Raw genomic sequence first — 19,538 nt, forward strand, 5'->3', positions numbered from 1 at the left:
GAAAAGATCTTTATCAAAAAAAAAAAAAAGTTTGAGAGACTGGCAGCTATTAACATTGCAAAACTGGACCAAACTTTCCTTATTTAAACGAAATGTGTTTCTGGAACAAATGGTGGCTGAAAACCACAACCAAGTCCATCTCTGTTTCTGCCTGCCTCCAGATTATGTGAGCTTTAAGTATGCTTCTTCCTCTCAACAACATTAATCATGGCTTCTTGATTTCTCTGTGGTCACCTAGGGTACAGAGCAAGGATTCTTGCTGTACACAAATGTATCTATAAAATGCTAGAACTTGTTTTGCATAAGGATAAATTTGTTTTCGAATAATATGACCTATTTTGGGAAACTACTCCAAATCAGGAAAGATGTAGAAACGATGATGTAGTTCAAACTCTGGACAGCCTATGAATGAAGAAATATTTTCTTTAGAATTGCAGTAGCTGCCTTTGACTTCATGAGGTATATAACTTGTATTTAGTATATTCTATAAATGCCTTCTTTATCAAGCCCATCTTTGCATGACATTTTCCCTTGGTATCTCTAATTTTCTTGGAGAGATCTCTAGTCTTTCCCATTCTACTGTTTTCCTCTATTGCTTTGCATTGATCACTGAGGAAGGCTGTCTTATCTCTCCTTGCTATTCTTTGGAACTCTGCATTCAAATGGGTATATCTTTCCTTTTCTCCCTTGCATTTAACTTCCCTTCTTTTCACAGCTATTTGTAAGGCCACCTCAGACAGCCATTTTGCTTTTTTCCATTACTTTTTCTTGAGGATGGTCTTGATCCTGGTCTCCTGTACAATGTCACGAACCTCCATCCATAGTTCATCAGGCACTCTGTCTATCAGATCTAGTCCCTTAAATCTATTTTTCACTTTCACTGTATAGTCAAAAGGGAATTGATTTAGGTCATATCTGAATGGTCTAGAGGTTCTCTCCACTTTCTTCAATTTCAGTCTCAATTTGGCAATAAGGAGTTCATTATCTGAGCCACAGTCAGCTCCTGATCTTGTTTTTTTCTGAATGTATAGAGCTTGACAAAGGACAGAAATAGTAGGGATCTAACAGAAGCAGAAGATATTAAGAAGAGGTGGCAAGAATACATAGAAGAACTGAACAAAAAAGATCTTCATGATGCAGAATATCACGATGGTGTGATCACTCTCCTATAGCCAGACATCCTGAAATGTGAAGTCAAGTGGGCCTTAGGAAGCATCACTATGAACAAAGCTAGTGGAAGTGATGCAATTCCAGTTGAGCTACTTTAAATCCTCAAAGATGATGCTGTGAAAGTGCTGCACTCAATATGCCAGCAAATTTGGAAAACTCAGCAGTGGCCACAGGACTGAAAAACCATCAGTTTTCATTCCAGTCCCAAGAAAGGCAATGCCAAAGAATGCTCAAACTACCACACAATTGCACTCATCTCACACACTAGTAAAGTAATGCTTAAAAATCTTCAAGCCAGGCTTCAGTGATATGTGAACCATGAACTCCCAGATGTTCAAGCTGGTTTTAGAAAAGGCAAAGGAACCAGAGATCAAATTGCCAACATCCACTGGATCATGGAAAAAGCAAAAGAGTTCCAGAAAAACATCTATTTCTGCTTTATTGACTAGGCCAAAACCTTTGACTGTGTGGATCACAATAAACTGTGGAAAATTCTGAAAGAGATGAGGATACCAGACCACCTGACCTGCCTCTTGAGAAACATATATGCAGGTCAGGAAGCAACAGTTAGAACTGGACATGGAACAAAAGACTGGCTCCAAATAGGACAAGGAGTACGTCAAGGCTGTATATTGTCACCCTGCTTATTTAATTTATATGTTTAAAATCATGAGAACTGCAGGGCTGGATAAAGCATAAGCTGGAATCAAGATTGCCAGGAGAAATATCAATAACCTCAGATATGCAGATGACACCACCCTTATGGAAGAAAGTGAAGAAGAACTAAAGAGCCTCTTGATGAAAGCGAAAGAGTAGAGTGAAAAAGTTGGCTTAAAGCTCAACCTTCAGAAAACTAAGATCATGGCATCCAGTCCCATCACTTCATGGGAAATAGATGGGGAAACAGTGGACAGTGTCAGACTTTATTTTTCTGGGCTCCAAAATCACTGCAGATGGTGATTGCAGCCATGAAATTGAAAGACATTTACTCCTTGTAAGGAAAGTTATGACCAACCTAGACAGCATATGCAAAAGCAGAGACATTACTTTGTCAACAAAGGTCTGTCTAGTCAAGGCTATGGTTTTTCCATTGGCCATGTATGGATGTGAGAGTTGGACTACAAATAAACTGAGTGCCACAAAGACAGAAATATAGACCAATGGAACAAAATAAAAACCCAGAGATAAATCCACACACCCATGGACAACTTATCTTTGATAAAGGAGGCAAGAATATAAAATGGAGAAAAGACAATCTCTTTAACAAGTGGTGCTGGGAAAACTGGTCAACCACTTGTAAAGAATGAAACTAGAACACTTTCTAACACCATACACAAAAATAAACTCAAAATAAATTAAAGATCTAAACGTAAGACCAGAAACTATAAATCTCCTAGAGGAGAACATAGGCAAAACACTCTCCGACATAAATCACAGCAGGATCCTCTATGATCCACCCCCCAGAATATTGGAAATAAAAGCAAAAATAATCAAATAGGACCTATTTAAAATTAAAAGCTTTTAATTTTAATTAGATCCCATTTGTTTATTTTTGCTTTTATTTCCAGAATTCTGGGAGGTGGATCATAGAGGATCCTGCTGTGATTTATTTCTGAGAGTGTTTTGCCTATATTCTCCTCTAGGAGTTTTATAGTTTCTGATCTTACATTTAGATCTTTAATCCATTCTGAGTTTATTTTGTGTACGGTGTTAGAAAGTGATCTAGTTTCATTCTTTACAAGTGGTTGACCAGTTTTCCAGCACCACTTGTTAAAGAGATTGTCTTTACTCCATTGTATATTCTGCCTCCTTGTCAAAGATAAGGTGTCCATATGTGTGGATTTATCTCTGGGCTTTCTATTTTGTTCCATTGATCTATGTGTCTGTCTTTGTGCCAGTACCATACTGTCTTGATGACTGTGGCTTTGTAGTAGAGCCTGAAGTCAGGCAAGTTGATTCCTTCAGTTCCATTCTTCTTTCTCAAGATTGCTTTGGCTATTCGAGGTTTTTTGTATTTCCATACAAATCTTGAAATTATTTGTTATAGTTCTGTGAAAAATGTGGCTGGTAGCTTGACAGGGATTGCATTGAATTTGTAAATTGCTTTGGGTAGTATACTCATTTTCACTATATTGATTCTTCCAATCCATGAACATGGTATATTTCTCCATCTATTAGTGTCCTCTTTGATTTCTTTCACCAGTGTTTTATAGTTTTCTATATATAGGTCTTTAGTTTCTTTAGGTAGATATATTCCTAAGTATTTTATTCTTTTCGTTGCAATGGTGAATGGAATTGTTTCCTTAATTTCTTTTTCTACTTTCTCATTATTCGTGTATAGGAATGCAAGGGATTTCTGTGTGTTGATTTTATATCCTGCAACTTTACTATATTCATTGATGAGCTCTAGTAATTTTCTGGTGGAGTCTTTAGGGTTTTCCATGTAGAGGATCATGTCATCTGCAAACAGTGAGAGTTTTACTTCTTCTTTTCCAATTTGGATTCCTTTTATTTCTTTTTCTGCTCTGATTGCTGTGGCCAAAACTTCCAGAACTATGTTGAATAGTAGCGGTGAAAGTGGACACCCTTGTCTTGTTCCTGACTTTAGGGGAAATGCTTCTGCACAACAAAGGAAAATATAAGCAAGGTGAAAAGACAGCCTTCTGAATGGGAGAAAATAATAGCAAATGAAGCAACTGACAAACAACTAATCTCAAAAATATACAAGCAACTTCTGCAGCTCAATTCCAGAAAAATAAACTACCCAATCAAAAAATGGGCCAAAGAACTAAATAGACATTTATCCAAAGAAGACATATGGATGGCTAACAAACACATGAAAAGATGCTCAACATCACTCATTATTAGAGAAATGCAAATCAAAACCACAATGAGGTACCACTTCACACCAGTCAGAATGGCTGCGATCCAAAAATCTGCAAGCAATAAATGCTGGAGAGGGTGTCGAGAAAAGGGAACCCTCCTACACTGTTGGTGGGAATGCAAACTAGTACAGCCACTATGGAGAACAGTGTGGAGATCCCTTAAAAAATTGCAAATAGAACTACCTTATGACCCAGCAATCCCACTGCTGGGCATACACACCGAGGAAACCAGGATTGAAAGAGACACATGTACCCCAATGTTCATCGCAGCGCTGTTTATAATAGCCAGGACATGGAAACAACCTAGATGTCCATCAGCAGAAGAATGGATAAGAAAGCTGTGGTACATATACACAATGGAGTATTACTCAGCTGTTAAAAAGAATTCATTTGAATCAGTTCTGATGAGATGGATAAAACTGGAGCCAATTATACAGAGTGAAGTAAGCCAGAAAGAAAAACACCAATACAGTATACTAACACATATATATGGAATTTAGGAAGATGGCAATGACTACCCTGTATGCAAGACAGGAAAAAAGACACAGATGTGTATAACGGACTTTTGGACTCAGAGGGAGAGGGAGAGGGTGGGATGATTTGGGAGAATGGGAATTCTAACATGTAAACTATCATGTAAGAATTGAATCGCCAGTCCATGTCTGACATAGGGTGCAGCATGCTTGGGGCTGGTGCATGGGGATGACCCAGAGAGATGTTGTGGGGAGGGAGGTGGGAGGGGGGGTCATGTTTGGGAACGCATGTAAGAATTAAAGATTTTAAAATTTTAAAAAAAATAGACCTAAAAAAATAAAAATAAAAATAAAAATAAAATAAAATATTAAAAAAATAAAATTAAATTAAAAGCTTCTGCACAACAAAAGAAACTATAAGCAAGGTGAAAAGACAGCCTTCAGAATGGGAGAAAACAATAGCAAACAAAGCAACTGACAAGGAATTAATCTCAAAAATATACAAGCAACTCCTGCAGCTCAATTTCAGAAAAATAAATGACTCAATCAAAAAAATGGACCAAAGAACTAAAGAGCCATTTCTTCAAAGAAGACATACAGATGGCTAACAAACACACGAAAAGATGCTCAACATCACTCATTATCAGAGAAATGCAAATCAAAACCACCATAAGGTACCATTTCATGCCAGTCAGAATGGCTGCTATCCAAAAATCTACAAGCAATAAATGCTGGAGAGGGTGTGGAGAAAAGGGAACCCTCTTACACTGTTGGTGGGAATGCAAACTAGTACAGCCACTATGGAGAACAGTGTGGAGATTCCTTAAAAAACTGGAAATAGGACTGCCATACAACCCAGCAATCCCACTTCTGGGCATACACATTGAGGAAACCAGAGTTGAAAGAGACACGTGTACTCCAATGTTCATTGCAGCACTGTTTACAATAGCCAGAACATGGAAGCAACCTAGATGTCCATCAGCAGACGAATGGATAAAAAAAGCAGTGGTACATATACACAATGGAGTATTACTCAGCCATTAAAAAGAATACCTTTGATTCAGTTCTAATGAGGTGAATGAAACTGGAGCTGATTATACAGAGTGAAGTAAGCCAGAAGGAAAAACACTAATACAGTATACTAATCCATATATATGGAATTTAGAAAGATGGTAATGATAACCCTGTATGCAAGACAACAAAAGAGACACAGATGTATAGAACAGTCTTTTGGACTCTGTGGGAGAGGGTGAAGGTGGGATGATTTGGGAGAATGGCATTGAAACATGTATATTATCATATGTGAAATGAATTGCCAGTCCAGGTTTGATGCATGATACAGGATGCTCAGGGCTGGAGCACTGGGATGATCCAGAAGGATGGTATGGGGAAGAAGGTGGGAGGGGGGTTCAGGATGGGAAACACGTGTACACCCATGGTGGATTCATATTGATCTATGGAAAACCAACAAAATATTGTAAAGTAATTAGCCTCCAATTAAAATGAATAAATTTATATTAAAAAATTTTAAAAATGTGACTGCCATTTTTAAAAAAAAGAAAGAAAACTGAATGCTGAGGAATTTATGCTTTTGAAATGTGTTGGAGAAGACTCTTGAGAGTCCCTTGGACTGCAAGGAGATCCAACCAGCCCATCCTAAAGGAGATCAGTCCTGGGTGTTCATTTGTAGGACTGATGTTGAAGCCAAAACTCCAATACTTTGGCCACCTGCTGTGAAGAGCTGACTCATTTGAAAAGATCCTGATGCTAGGAAAGATTGAAGACAGGAGGAAAAGGGGGCGACAGAGGATGAGATGGTTGGATGGCATCACCAACTCAATAGACATGGGTTTGGTGAGCTCCAGGAGTTGGTGATGGACAGGGAAGCCTGCTGTGCTGAGGTTCATGGGGTCACAAAGAGTCGGACGCGGCTGAGTGACCAAACTGAACTGAACTGATAAATGCTTTCATTGTTCTTCAGAGTAAATGGGACCTCAAAATATTTGGTCCAGATCCAAATACATACATATTCTGTATTTTAGCTCAGAGTTTTGTTTATTTGTTTGTTTTTTAAAGAAAATGCCACACATCAAAAAGTGTTTACTTTGTTGGACAAACCAAATGGCTTCTCAAAAAAAAAAAAATAACCAGTGCTTATGAAAAGTTATTATTCAGTAGCTCTGAAACAAACCACTGGATGCTTATGACCAAGTAGGAAATCAAACTATATCTCATATTTACATTCAATGCCAGTTTCATAAGTACTGACTTGTGTGAAAACTGATGCAGTGATTCTGTATGTAACAGAAATGTCTGCTCTTTTTGATACCTGCTTTTTGTTTTGTTTTGTAAAAGTGATAATCTTCAGGAAATAAATTGTCACTGTTGAGTTAAACAAAAGTCTACAAACAATAAATGCTGGAGGGGTGCACTGCTTGGGGGGGGTGGTGCGGGAATGCAAACTGGTACAGCCATTATGGAGAACAGTGTGGAGATTCCTTAAAAAAACTGGGAATAGAACACTATATGACACAGCAAGCCCACTGTTGGGCACATACCTTAAGGAAACCAGAAGTGAAAGAGACCTATGTATCCCAATGTTCATTGAAGCACTATTTACAATAGCTAGAACATGGAAGCAACCTAGATGTCCAATGACAGATGAATGGATAAAGAAGTTGTAGTACATATACACAATGGAATGTTACTCAACTATAAAGAGGAATGCATTTGAATTAGTTCTAATGAGATGGATGAACCTCAAGCCTATTATACAGAGTGAAGTAAGTCAGAAAGAGAAAGACAAATACTGTATATTAACACATATATATATGGAACTTAGAAAGATGATACCGATGATCCTACGTGAAGGGCAGCAAAGGAGACACAGATTTAAAGAATAGATTTTTGGACTCAGTGGGAGAAGGTGAGGGTGGGAGGATTTGAGAGAGTAGCATTGAAACAAATGCATTACCATATGTAAAATAGATGACCAGTGCAAGTTCGATGCATGAAGCAGGGCATTCAAAGCCAGTGCTCTGGAACAACCTAGAGGGATATGGTGGAAAGGGATATGGGAGGGGGTTCAGGAGGATGGGGGACACATGTATACCTATGGCTGATTCATGTTGATGTATGGCAGAAACTATCACAGTATTGTAAAGTAATTATACTCCAATTAAAATAGATAAATTAATTCAAAAAAGAAAAAGATGTCCAGCCTCTCTCTTGGGCTCCAGGCTCATGTTTAATATCTCCATTTGGATGTCTTGCTGGTAAACCTAAGACAACTGAACCAGAACTGCTTCCTTCCACCTCAAAACCTGTTCCTATCAAAAAATGGCATCACTATATACCCACGTGACAAATCAGAAACTTAAGTTATTTTGGCCTCCTCTTTCTCTATCACCCCTCATTATCCAGTCTATCAGCAAGTCTTGTTATAGTCAGAATATATCCCTAATATATCTATCTTTCTCCTCATTTACTTCCAACTGTCGGACCTTAGTCCCAATCACCTCTCACCTGGACAGCTGCCCTAGAATCCTAACAGGTCTCCTTGTTTCCATCCTTGCCCCCTACAACTCATTCTCCACAAGGAGCCCAGAAGAATATTTGTAAAACATAGATTATGTCTTTACCCTGCTCAAAAGCCTCCAGTATTTTCCTACCACATGAGGACCACAAGACAAATTTTTTACCATGGTCCACAAACCCCTACATAGTCTGGCCTCTTCCAGGCTTTCCAATCCTACTTCCTGTTGCTCATTCCCTTTCTTACCACAATCCAGCCATGCTGACCATTTTCTGATCTTTGAGTGATCCAAGATCATTACCATATTCTCCTCTTTACATGTCATCTGATTCACTCCTTCTTCAGGTTCAGATGGTGCTGGCCCTGGAAGACTCCCTCTAACCTTCCAGACTAGGAAATTCCTTTTGTGTATCACTATCACAGAATCCTCCCTTATTCTTTCATAGTATTTATCTCAGATTCAATTATTGTTGTGATTCCTTGGTGGCTCAGGTGGTAAAGAATCTGCCTGCAATGCGGGAGACCTGAGTTTGATCCCTGGGCTGGAAAGATCCCCTAGAGGAGGACATGGCAATCCACTCTAGTATTCCTGCCTGGAGAATCCTCATGGACAGAGGAGCCTCGCAGGCTACAGTCTATGTGGTTGCAAAGAGTTTGATGTGACTGAGTGACTAAGCACATATCAATTTAATGATTAGATTGCAAACTCTGTAAGGACAGGTACTGTCTATCTTAGAACTCTGTCCCACATGCCTAACATAGTACTTGGAATATAGTGTTCATTCATTTTCTCATTCATTCATTCATGAAATATATTTATCAAGCCCTTATTATTTCTCAAGCCCTGCTCTAGAAGGTTGGGGAACAAAACAGACATAAAGCCTCCGCCCTCATGAAGCTTGTATTACAGAGGGACACACAGTGAGTGGCAGGTATTATATTTGGTGTTTATTGGATCTGTGATCCTGAGCCAGAATAGAAACTATATCACTTAGTTTATTCCTTTATTCAACAAATATCTTCTGAACAGGGACTTTTGTATCCTTTCATTTAATCCTCAAAACACTCCTATGAAAGAGATATCATCATGAATCCCATTTCTAGAACACAATAACTGAAGTCAGAATGATTTAGCAACACATCTTAGGTCAAATAACTAGTAAGGAGTCAAGTGCAGGCAATTTGGCCACAAGGCCTGCTAGCTTAATTGCCACAATGTAGCAGGCTACTTTTGACATGTCAGTTCTGGGCTTAAAATGATACGCAAGAACCCCTCAGAGTTGCTGACCCAGAAGGAGACCTTGAGAAAATATAGGCACACAGAAAACTTCCAGTCTAGACCAAGCTTGATATGGCTCTTTTTGCATTCTCCACCTCTCAGAGTGATGGGTTAGACCTCACAATTGGTTTCTATTGGGCAGATGGGGAAAACAGAGAGAGTCAGGGAAAGAGTCACCCAAAGGCATATTGACTGAGAAGAAAGACTCTGGTATTCTTTTATTTAAGGCCCATAGAATAGGACACTGAGGGCTAACTCCAGGAAAGGAGAAGGCAGTAGTAGTTACAGAACAACGACTTATTGTCACTTTAAAACCTCAACTCCTAGGGAAGACCTCCCTTCCATGCCTTTATATGAGCACTGATCTCCAATTCCTCCTTACCTTGGGCCAATATCTGGAAGATAAGAGCCAGAGGAAATGGTTCAGTGGTTCATCTTCTACTACTATCAAGGCAGATGCAAGGAAAAGACTCCAACACTGAAAGTGGGGGTAAGATGCAAGAATAGGTAAAAGGGGGCATAACCCTACCAGATAGGTCTTCCCTGAGGTCTGGGACAGAGCTTTGTCTGCATACCCACCTTCTGCTAAGTGATTCCCAATCCACAGTGTCAGGGAGACAAACAAAGGAAATAGGGGAGGAGTTGGCAGCCCCTGGGTGTGACCTGGGCAGGGCCTATCAATACAAGCCTGTGAGTGGGGTATGTTTGTGGGTAAAATGAAGACAACTTGGCATGGAGATAGAACAGGTCTGGGAAGGGAGGAGATTCAGAGGGTGGTGTGGCAGAGTAAGTGAAGAATCTCTGTCTAGTTTTATTGCCAGAACACAGAGTGATTGTCTATTTCTGAGAGACATGTTCATACTTGGGTGGGTTGGAAGGAGGCAGGACTTATCATTTTCATGGCCTATGCAAGCATATGTGTATGTGTAAAGTGCCAGGGGAAGAGGAGTTGTACCAGCGTATTTGTAAAGTCTGTCTGTATGGATTGCATGTAGGTTTGTGTGTGGTATTCAACAAACATTAGGTATAGACAGTATGTCTGAGAGAGAAAGCAAGGGAAATCCAGAAAGACATCTACATCTATTTCATTGACTATGCTAAAGACTTTGTAAGGATCACAACAAACTGTAACAATTCTTAAAGAGATAGGTATACCAGTTCACCTTACCTATCTCCTGAGAAACCTGTATGCAGATCAAGAAGCAACAGTTAGAACAAGACATGGAAAAATGGACTGGTTCAAAATTGGGAAATGACTATGTCATGGCTGTATATTTTCACCTTGCTTATTATATGCATAGTACATCACGAAAACTGTTAGGCTGTATGAATCAGAAGCTGATATCAAGATTGCCAGGAGGAATATCAACAACCTCGTATATACAAATGATACCACTCTAATGGCAAAAAGCAAAGAGGAACTAAAGAGTCTCTTGATGAACGTGAAAGAGGAGAGTAAAAGAAGCTGGCTTAAAACTCAACATTCAAAATACTAAGATCATGGCATCTGGTCCCATCGCTTCATGGCAAATAGAAAGGGAAGAAATGGAAACAATGACAGACTATTTTCTTGGATTCCAAAATCACTGCAGACAGTGACTGCAGCCATGAAATTAAAAGACACTTGCTCCTTGGAAGAAAAACTATGACAAACCTAGACAGTGTATTAAAAAGCAGATACACCACTTTGCTGACAAAGGTCCATAGCTATGGCTTTTCCAGTAATCATGTATGGATGTGAGAGTTGGACCGTAAAGAAGCCTGAGCACTGAAGAATTGATGCTTTTCAATTGTGATGCTGGAGAATACTCTTGAGAGTCCCCTGGGCTGCAAGAGGATCAAACCAGTCAATCCTAAAGGAAATCAACCATGAATATTCACTGGAAGGTCCCTAAAGCTGGGAAAGATTGAGAACAGGAAGAGTGTTTTACAGAAAGTTTTCAATTTGGTCTCAGATTGTAGTGAAGTGAAAGTCGATCAGCCATGTCCGACTCTTTGCGACTCCATGGACTATACAATTCATGGAATTCTCCAGGCCAGAATACTGGAGTGGGTAGCCTATCCCTTCTCCAGCAGATCTTCCTGACCCAGGAATCGAACCCAGGTCTCCCACATTGCAGGCAGATTCTTTACCAGCTGAGCTAACAGGAAAGCCCCTCAGGTTGAAAGATTTATTAACAAAGTAAGCCACTCATTATATGCAACTAAATAATGCCAATATTAGGGAATTATCTAGTTTTACTTTCAATATACTAACATTAAAAGAAAAGAGAAATAGAAACAGCAAAGGCTACCTCACCAAAATGGGTTTTGACTGACATCCAGACTTAAACAGTGCTGGGAAGTCCCTTGACACAGCACATCTGGAGTTCCAATTGGGAAAAAGCCCCAGGCAGGGCATCTGCTCTGTGGGTGCGACTTCAAAAATTGCAGTTTGTGTTCCTCTTATAATTATAATCCCAGGACATAAATTGATATGTCATCAGTCTGTGAGCAAGTTCCAGCTCTGGATTCACGTTAATGTTGTTTGTTTTGTCTTGTAAAACTTGGAATGTTGTTAAGCCCAGGGCATGGAGTACCAGACCCCTTTGAAGAGCTCAACAATCTCAAGATTTGTCTCCTATCTTATCTATGGTATCCCAAGTCTTGCACTCACAGCAGGCAGTTCGGGCACTAACAGTCAGGACCATGTCCAGGCAGGTTAGAAGTAAGATCAGAGACCTGCTCTGCTTTGATTCCTAAGCCTAAATCAGTTCAGTTCAGTTCAGTTGCTCAGTCGTGTCCGACTCTTTCTGACCCCATGAATCGCAGCACGACAGGCCTCCCTGTCCACCACCAACTCCCAGAGTTCACTCAGATTCACGTCCATTGAGTCCGTGTTGCCATCCAGCCATCTCATCCTGGGTCGTCCCCTTCTCCTCCTGCCCCCAATCCCTCCCAGGATCAGAGTCTTTTCCAATGAGTCAACTCTTCGCATGAGGTGGTGAAAGTACTGGAGTTTCAGCTTTAGCATCATTCCTTCTAAAGAAATCCCAGGGTTGATCTCCTTCAGAATGGACTGGTTGGATCTCCTTGCAGTCCAAGGGACTCTCAAGAGTCTTCTCCAACACGACAGTTCAAAAGCATCAACACTTCAGTGCTCAGCTTTCTTCACAGTCCCACTCTCACATCCCTACATGACTACTGGAAAAGCCATAGCCTTGACTAGACGGACCTTAGTCGGCAAAGTAATGTCTCTACTTTCGAATATGTTATCTAGGTTGGTCATAACATTTCTTCCAAGGAGTAAGTGTCTCTTAATTTCATGGCTACAGTCACCATCTGCAGTGATTTTTGAGCCCCCAAAAATAAAGTCTGACACTGTTTCCACTGTTTCCCCATTTATTTCCCATGAAGTGATGGGACCAGATGCCATGATCTTATTTTTCTGAATGTTGAGCTTTAAGCCAACTTTTTCACTCTCCTCTTTCACTTTCATCAAGAGACTTTTTTAGTTCCTCTTCACTTTCTGCCATAAGGGTGGTGTCATCTACATATCTGAGGTTATTGTCTATTTAATTTATCTAACAAGGAGGAAGTGGCAACAGAGTATGAAATAGTTGGATGGCATCATCAACTCAATGGATATGTGTTTGAGCAAGCTGCAGGAGATAGTGAAGGACAGGGAAGCCTGGCATACTTCAGTCCATGAGGTCACAAAGAGTTGGACATGACTTAGCAACTGAAAAAGAATGCAAGAGAAACATGGGTGAAGTGAGCAGTGCGTGCTGTGGATTGTAAAGGTACATTGAAAAGCAAGGTGTTGGAGAGTGCGTGGTGCACTGACTGTGTTAATAATACATGAATTGTGGAATGGTTTAGGTGCATAAGGCCCCTCAGTGACCTTAGCCAGGGTTTTTTGAACCTCAGCTTCTCGACTGAAAAATGTGGATAACCCACACCCTTGCACAGGGTTGTATGAAAAGTCAGTGAGTTAATCCATGGGACATGTCCAGCACATAATACATGCTCAAAAAATGGTTATTGTCATTATTCTGGTTGCAAAGTGAAGTGGCTAACATCTGGGTCAGAGCAGGGGCTCTTTAAATATTTGTCCAGTTGAGGAATGAGTGACTTTGGTTTGGTTTTGCTTGTTTGACACCAAGCACTCAGTTGATAACTAAATTGTGTCTTGAATTGGACTATTATTTTGTCTACGTTCAGAGCCCTGGAGCTGGAGCCCTGGATTTTCAAAGTCCATGATGGGTGGGATGAGGAAGTTAGGTGATTACTGAAGTCAATCAGCCAAGCCTTGACAACAAAATAGGGAAAGAGACAGTGCCAGGAGCTTCCCAGGCACTTAAGGAATTGATTCAAAGAGAGGTGAAGGCAGTGAGGTGTCAAGCGTCAAGGGAATATTGTGAAGAGTAAAAAAAATCTAAATTCTCCACGTCTGGCATGAGTTCTGTTATTCCAAGGCAGCTCTTGTGTTTGAGGGTCAGTTCCTTCCAGTACAAGGTAAAATTGGCTACCTAGGAAGCAGAGGGGCAAAACTGCTTTCAGAGTAGCTACTCATTGCCATGAACTTGACCATATGCCAAGCATAATTCTACAACCTAGGTCTCTATAGTCTGGCCCAAGGCAGGAGTTCATGAAGTGGTCATGGAAAACAGAAACCACATAGTGCCAGAGTCATAACAGTGTTGGGCTATAAATTAGGTTTCCTGACTCCTTATTTGTTTATATACCATCTGGTTTTTTTTTTTTTTTTCCCCTCACTGTTCTTCACACTGTTTCCCCAGGACCTAAAATAGTACCTGGCATGGAGGAGGTAAAACAAATGGTTATGCTAGATCATAGAAGTAAGAGTAGTACTTGTAGGTGTTATTTTTCACTTCTCCCTCTTTTTTGGACATATTTTACTATGATAAAATGTGTATAATATGACACTTGCCAATTTAACCATTTTGAACTGTACACTTCAGTGACATTATTATATTCAGTGTTGTATAACCATTCAGTTCAGTTCAGTTCAGTTCAGTCACTCAGTCGTGTATGACTCCTTGCAACCCCATGAATCGTAGCATGCCAGGCCTCCCTGTCCATCACCAACTCCTGGAGTTCACTCAAACCCATGCCATCGAGCCATCTCATCCTCTGTCATTCCTTTCTCCTCCTGCCTCCAATCCCTCCCAGCATCAGAGTCTTTTCCAAGTCAACTCTTTGCATGAGGTGGCCAAAGTATTGGAGTTTCAGCCTCAGCGTCAGTCCTTCCAACGAACACCCAGGACTGATTTCCTTTAGAATGGACTGGTTGTTTCTCCTTGCAGTCCAAGGGACTCTCAAGAGTCTTCTCCAACACCACAATTCAAAAGCATCAATTCTTCAGTGCTCAGCTTTCTTCATAGTCCAACTCACATCCATACATGACCACTGGAAAAACCATAGCCTTGACTAGATGGACCTTTGTGGGCAAAGTAATGTCTCTGCTTTTGACCAGCCTAGGTTGGTCATAACTTTCCTTCCAAGGAGTAAGCGTCTTTTAATTTCATGGCTGCAATCACCAGCTGCAGTGATTTTGGAGCCCCAAAAGATAAAGTCTGACACTGTTTCCACTGTTTCCCCATCTATTTCCCATGAAGTGATGGGACCAGATCTCATGATCTTCATTTTCTGAATGTTGAGCTTTAAGTCAACTTTTTCACTCTCCACTTTCCCTTTCATCAAGAGGGTTTTTAGTTCCTCTTCACTTTCTGCCATAAGGGTGATGCCATCTGCATATCTGATGTTATTGATATTTCTCCTGGCAATCTTGATTCTAGCTTGTGCTTCTTGCAACATTAACACCTATCTATTGATATTTCTGAAACTTTTCCATTATCCCAAATAGAAACTGTAACCATTAATTAATAATTCTTTACTCTCCTCCCACCTCTAGCCCTTGGTAGCCTGCAATCTACTTTCTGTTTTTGAATTTTCCTATTCTGGATATTTCATGTATGTGGAAGCATGCAATCAATACTTGTCCTTTAGTTTCTGATTCGTTTCACTCAGCATGTTTTCAAGGTTCATCCATGTATCATTGGCTTGTATCAAATTTCATACCTTTTAATGACTGAATAAGATTCTATTGTATGCGTGTACCCACTTTATCTATTCATTCATTCATGATTACTTGGGTTGTTTCCACCTTTGGCTATTGTGGATAATGCAACAATTAATATTAGCATACAAATGTCTATTTGAGTCTGTTTTCAATTCTTTTGGTTATATACATAGGAGTAGAATTGCTACTGTTGTTATTCAGTGTGTTAGTCATGTCTGATATTTTGCAATCCCATGAACCGCTCTACGCCAGGCTTCCTTGTCCTTCACTATCTCCCAGAGTTTGCTCAGACTCATGTCCATTGAGTTGATGATGCCATCCAAGTATCTCATTCTCTTTCACACCCTTCTCCTCCTGCCCTCAATCTTTCCCAGCATCATTCTTCCACAATCACAGAAATCTAACCAAAATGATCAAATGAATCACAGTTTTGTGTAACTTAATGAATCTATGAGCCATCACATGTAGGGCTACCCAAGACAGGTGGATCACAGTGGAGAGTTCTGACAAAATGTGGTCCACTGGAGAAGGAAATAGCAAACCACTTCAACATTCTTGCCTTGAAAACCCCATGAACAGTATGAAAAGAATTGCTTGGTCTTATGTAATTCAATGTTTAGCTTTTAGAGGAACTAACAAATTGTTTTCTGCAGTGGCTGCACTATTTAACATTCCCACAGCAATATAGGAGGGACCAAATTTCTCCACAATTTGCCAACCTTTAATTTCCATTCTTTTTTTTTTTAAGCTTTTGGTATTTATTTATTTACTTTAAATTATGGTGAAATACATAAAGCAATGTTTACAGTCTTAGAAAATTTTCAGTGTTCAGTAGTGTTAAATGCATTCACATTGTTGTGCAGACAATCTACCGAACTTCTTGCAAAACTGAAACTCGATATCCATTAACAATAATTTCTTATTTTCACCTTCCTCCAGTCCCTGGAAATCACCATTCTTCTTTCTGTCTCAGTGAATTTGATTATTCTAGATACCTCATATATATGGAATCATGCACTATTTCTCTTTTTGTGACTGGTTTATTTCATTTAGTGTAGTGTTCTCAAGTTTCATCCATGTTATAGCATATATCAGAATTTCCTTCTTTTTATAAAGCTGAATAATATTCTACTGTGTGCACATTATGCATTTTTAAATGTTTGTCTATAGTTTACTTATTTTATTTTCTAAATTGAGATATAGTTGAACTATAATATTATGTTAGTTTCTGGTGAAGGGCATAGTGATTCAAAATTTTTTATATATTAGACTCCATTTATAGTATTTAAAACTTAGGCTGTATTCTTTGTGCTTTACAATATATCCCCGTAGTTTATTTTATGCGTAGTAATTTGTACCTCTTAAATCTTTACTTTTATCTTGCTCCTTCCCCTTACCATCTCCCCACTGGTAACCAGTAGTTTGCACTCTATATTTGTAAGTCTACTTCTTTTGGGTTTCATTCACTAGTTTTATTTTTATTTGTTTATTTTTACCATATGTACTTTATTTTAATTTTTAAAAATTTTTATTGGTATAAGCGTTGATTTTCAATGTATTAGTTTCAAGTGTACAGCAAAGAATTGTTATATATATATAAAAATATATATATATATATACACACACATTAGATTCTTTTTTTTTATTAGACCACTGCAGAGTATTGAGTAGTGTTCCTTGTACTATACAGTAGGTTCTTATTAGTTATCCATTTTATATATAGTAGTGTGCATATGTCAACCCCAGCCTCCCAATTTATCCCTCATCTGCTTGCTCCCTGGTAACCATGTTTGTTTTCTACATCTGTCACTCTATTTCTGTTCTGTAGATAAGTTCATTTGTACCCTTTTCTAGATTCCATATATAGTGATATCATATGATATTTGTCTTTGTCTGACATATTTCACTCAGTATGAGAATATCTAGGTCCATTGTGTCACTATAAATGACATTATTTCCTTCTTTTTATGGGAGAGTAATATTCTATTATATATATAATGCATATATTATACATTATAATATATATATGTATGTATACATATATTGTATATTATGTATACACCACATCTTCTTTATTGATTTATCTGTTGATGGACATTTTGGTTGTTGCTTCCATATCCTGGTTATTGTAAATAGAGTTGCAATATCTTTTCAAATTATGGTTTTCTTTAGATTTATGCCTAGGAACAGGATTGCAAGATCATATGTTAGTTCTATTTTTAGTTTTTAAAAAAGCCTCCATAATGGCTGTACCAAAATACATTCCCACCAACAGTGCAGAAAGGTGCTCTTTTCTCCACACCTTCTCCAGCATTTATAGTTTGTAGATTTTTTAGATGATGGCCATTTTGACAAGTATGAGACGATACCTCATCATAGATTTGATTTACATTCCTCCAATAATGAAAGCTGTTGAGATATCTTCCTGTGCTTTTTAGCCATCTATATGTTCTCTTCGGAGAAATGTCTATTTAGATCTTCCACCCACTTTTTAAATTGTGTTGTTTGATTTTTTTATATTGAGATGCAGGAGCTGTTTTTATATTTTGGAGATTTCTCTTGTTGATTGCTTCATTTGGAAATATTTTCTCCCATTTGAAATGTTGGACATAAGTTTGAGCAAACTTCAGGAGATAGTGAAAGACAGGGAAGTCTGATGTGCTAGAGTCCATAAATTCACAAAGAGTTGGACATGACTTATTGACTGAAGAATAGTCACTGAATAGCAATCAGTCTGTGGGAGAAAATATTTGCAAACAAAATGACTCATAAGAGATTATTATGCAAAATACACGAACAGGTCATACAGAGCAATATCACAAGAAACAAACAATCCAGTCAAAAAATAGGTAGAAGATATAAATAGACATTTCTCCAAAGATGACATACAGATGGCTAAAAAGCACATGAAAAGATGCTCAATATCACTAACTATTAGTGAAATCCAAGTGAAAACTACAAAGAGGTATCACCTCCCAGCAGCCAAAGTGATCAATATAAAAAAGTCTACAAAAAATAAATGCTGGAGAAGATGTGGAGGAAAAATCCTTCTACACTCTTGGTGGAATGTAAATTGGTACAGCCACTATGGAGGACAGTATGAAGGTTCCTTAAAAAACTAAAAATAGAGCTAACATATGATCCTGCAATCCCACCCCTAAGCATATATCTGGAGAAAACCATACTTTGAAAAGATACATGCTCTCCAATGTTCATAGCACCACTATTTGCATGCAGTAGCGTAAACATGGAAACAACCTATGTGTCCACCAACAGAGGAATGGATAAACAAGATGTGGTACATGTATATGTATATATAATGAAATATTACTCAGCCATAAAAAAATAAGGAAATAATGCCATTTACAATGAATTGACTGTGTGGATCAAAATAAACTGTGAAAAATTCTGAAAGAGATGGGAATACAGACCACCTGACCTGCCTCTTGAGATATCTGTATGCAGGTCAGGAAGCAACAGTTAGAACTGGACATGGAACAACAGACTAGTTCCAGCTAGGAAAAGGAGTACGTCAAGGCTGTATATTGTCACCCTGCTTATTGAACTTATATGCAGAGTACATCATGAGAAACGCCGGACTGGAAGAAACACAAGGTGGAATCAAGATTGCTGGAAGAAATATCAATAACTTCAGATATGCAGATGACACCACCCTTATGGCAGAAAGTGAAGAGAAACTAAAAAGCCTCTTGATGAAAGTGAAAGAAGCGAGCAAAAAAGTTGGCTTAAAGCTCAACATTCAGAAAACTAAGATCATGGCATCTGGTCCCATCAATTCATGGGAAATAGATGGGGAAACAGTGGAAACAGTGTCAGACTTTATTTGGGGGGGGGGCTCCAAAATCACTGCAGACAGTGATTGCAGCCATGAAATTAAAAGACACTTACTCCTTGGAAGAAAAGTTATGACCAACCTAGATAGTATATTCAAAGCAGAGACATGACTTTGCCAACTAAGGTCCGTCTAGTCAAGTCTATGGTTTTTCCTGTGGTCATGTATGGATGTGAGAGTTGAACTGTGAAGAAGGCTGACCACCAAAGAATTGATGCTTTTGAACTGTGGTTTTGGAGAAGACTCTTGACAGTCCCT

At 38.9% G+C, this 19,538-nt stretch overlaps 1 pseudogene; it reads left to right on the plus strand.

Annotated features, from left to right (window-relative positions):
• Nucleotides 1–92: 92 nt before the first annotated feature.
• LOC101105556 (importin subunit alpha-4-like) overlaps nt 93–19,538 on the plus strand; it is a 48,145-nt pseudogene continuing 28,699 nt past the window's right edge.

The sequence above is a fragment of the Ovis aries genome, chromosome X (assembly GCF_016772045.2).
Source record: "Ovis aries strain OAR_USU_Benz2616 breed Rambouillet chromosome X, ARS-UI_Ramb_v3.0, whole genome shotgun sequence".
NCBI classification, from domain to species: domain Eukaryota; kingdom Metazoa; phylum Chordata; class Mammalia; order Artiodactyla; family Bovidae; genus Ovis; species Ovis aries.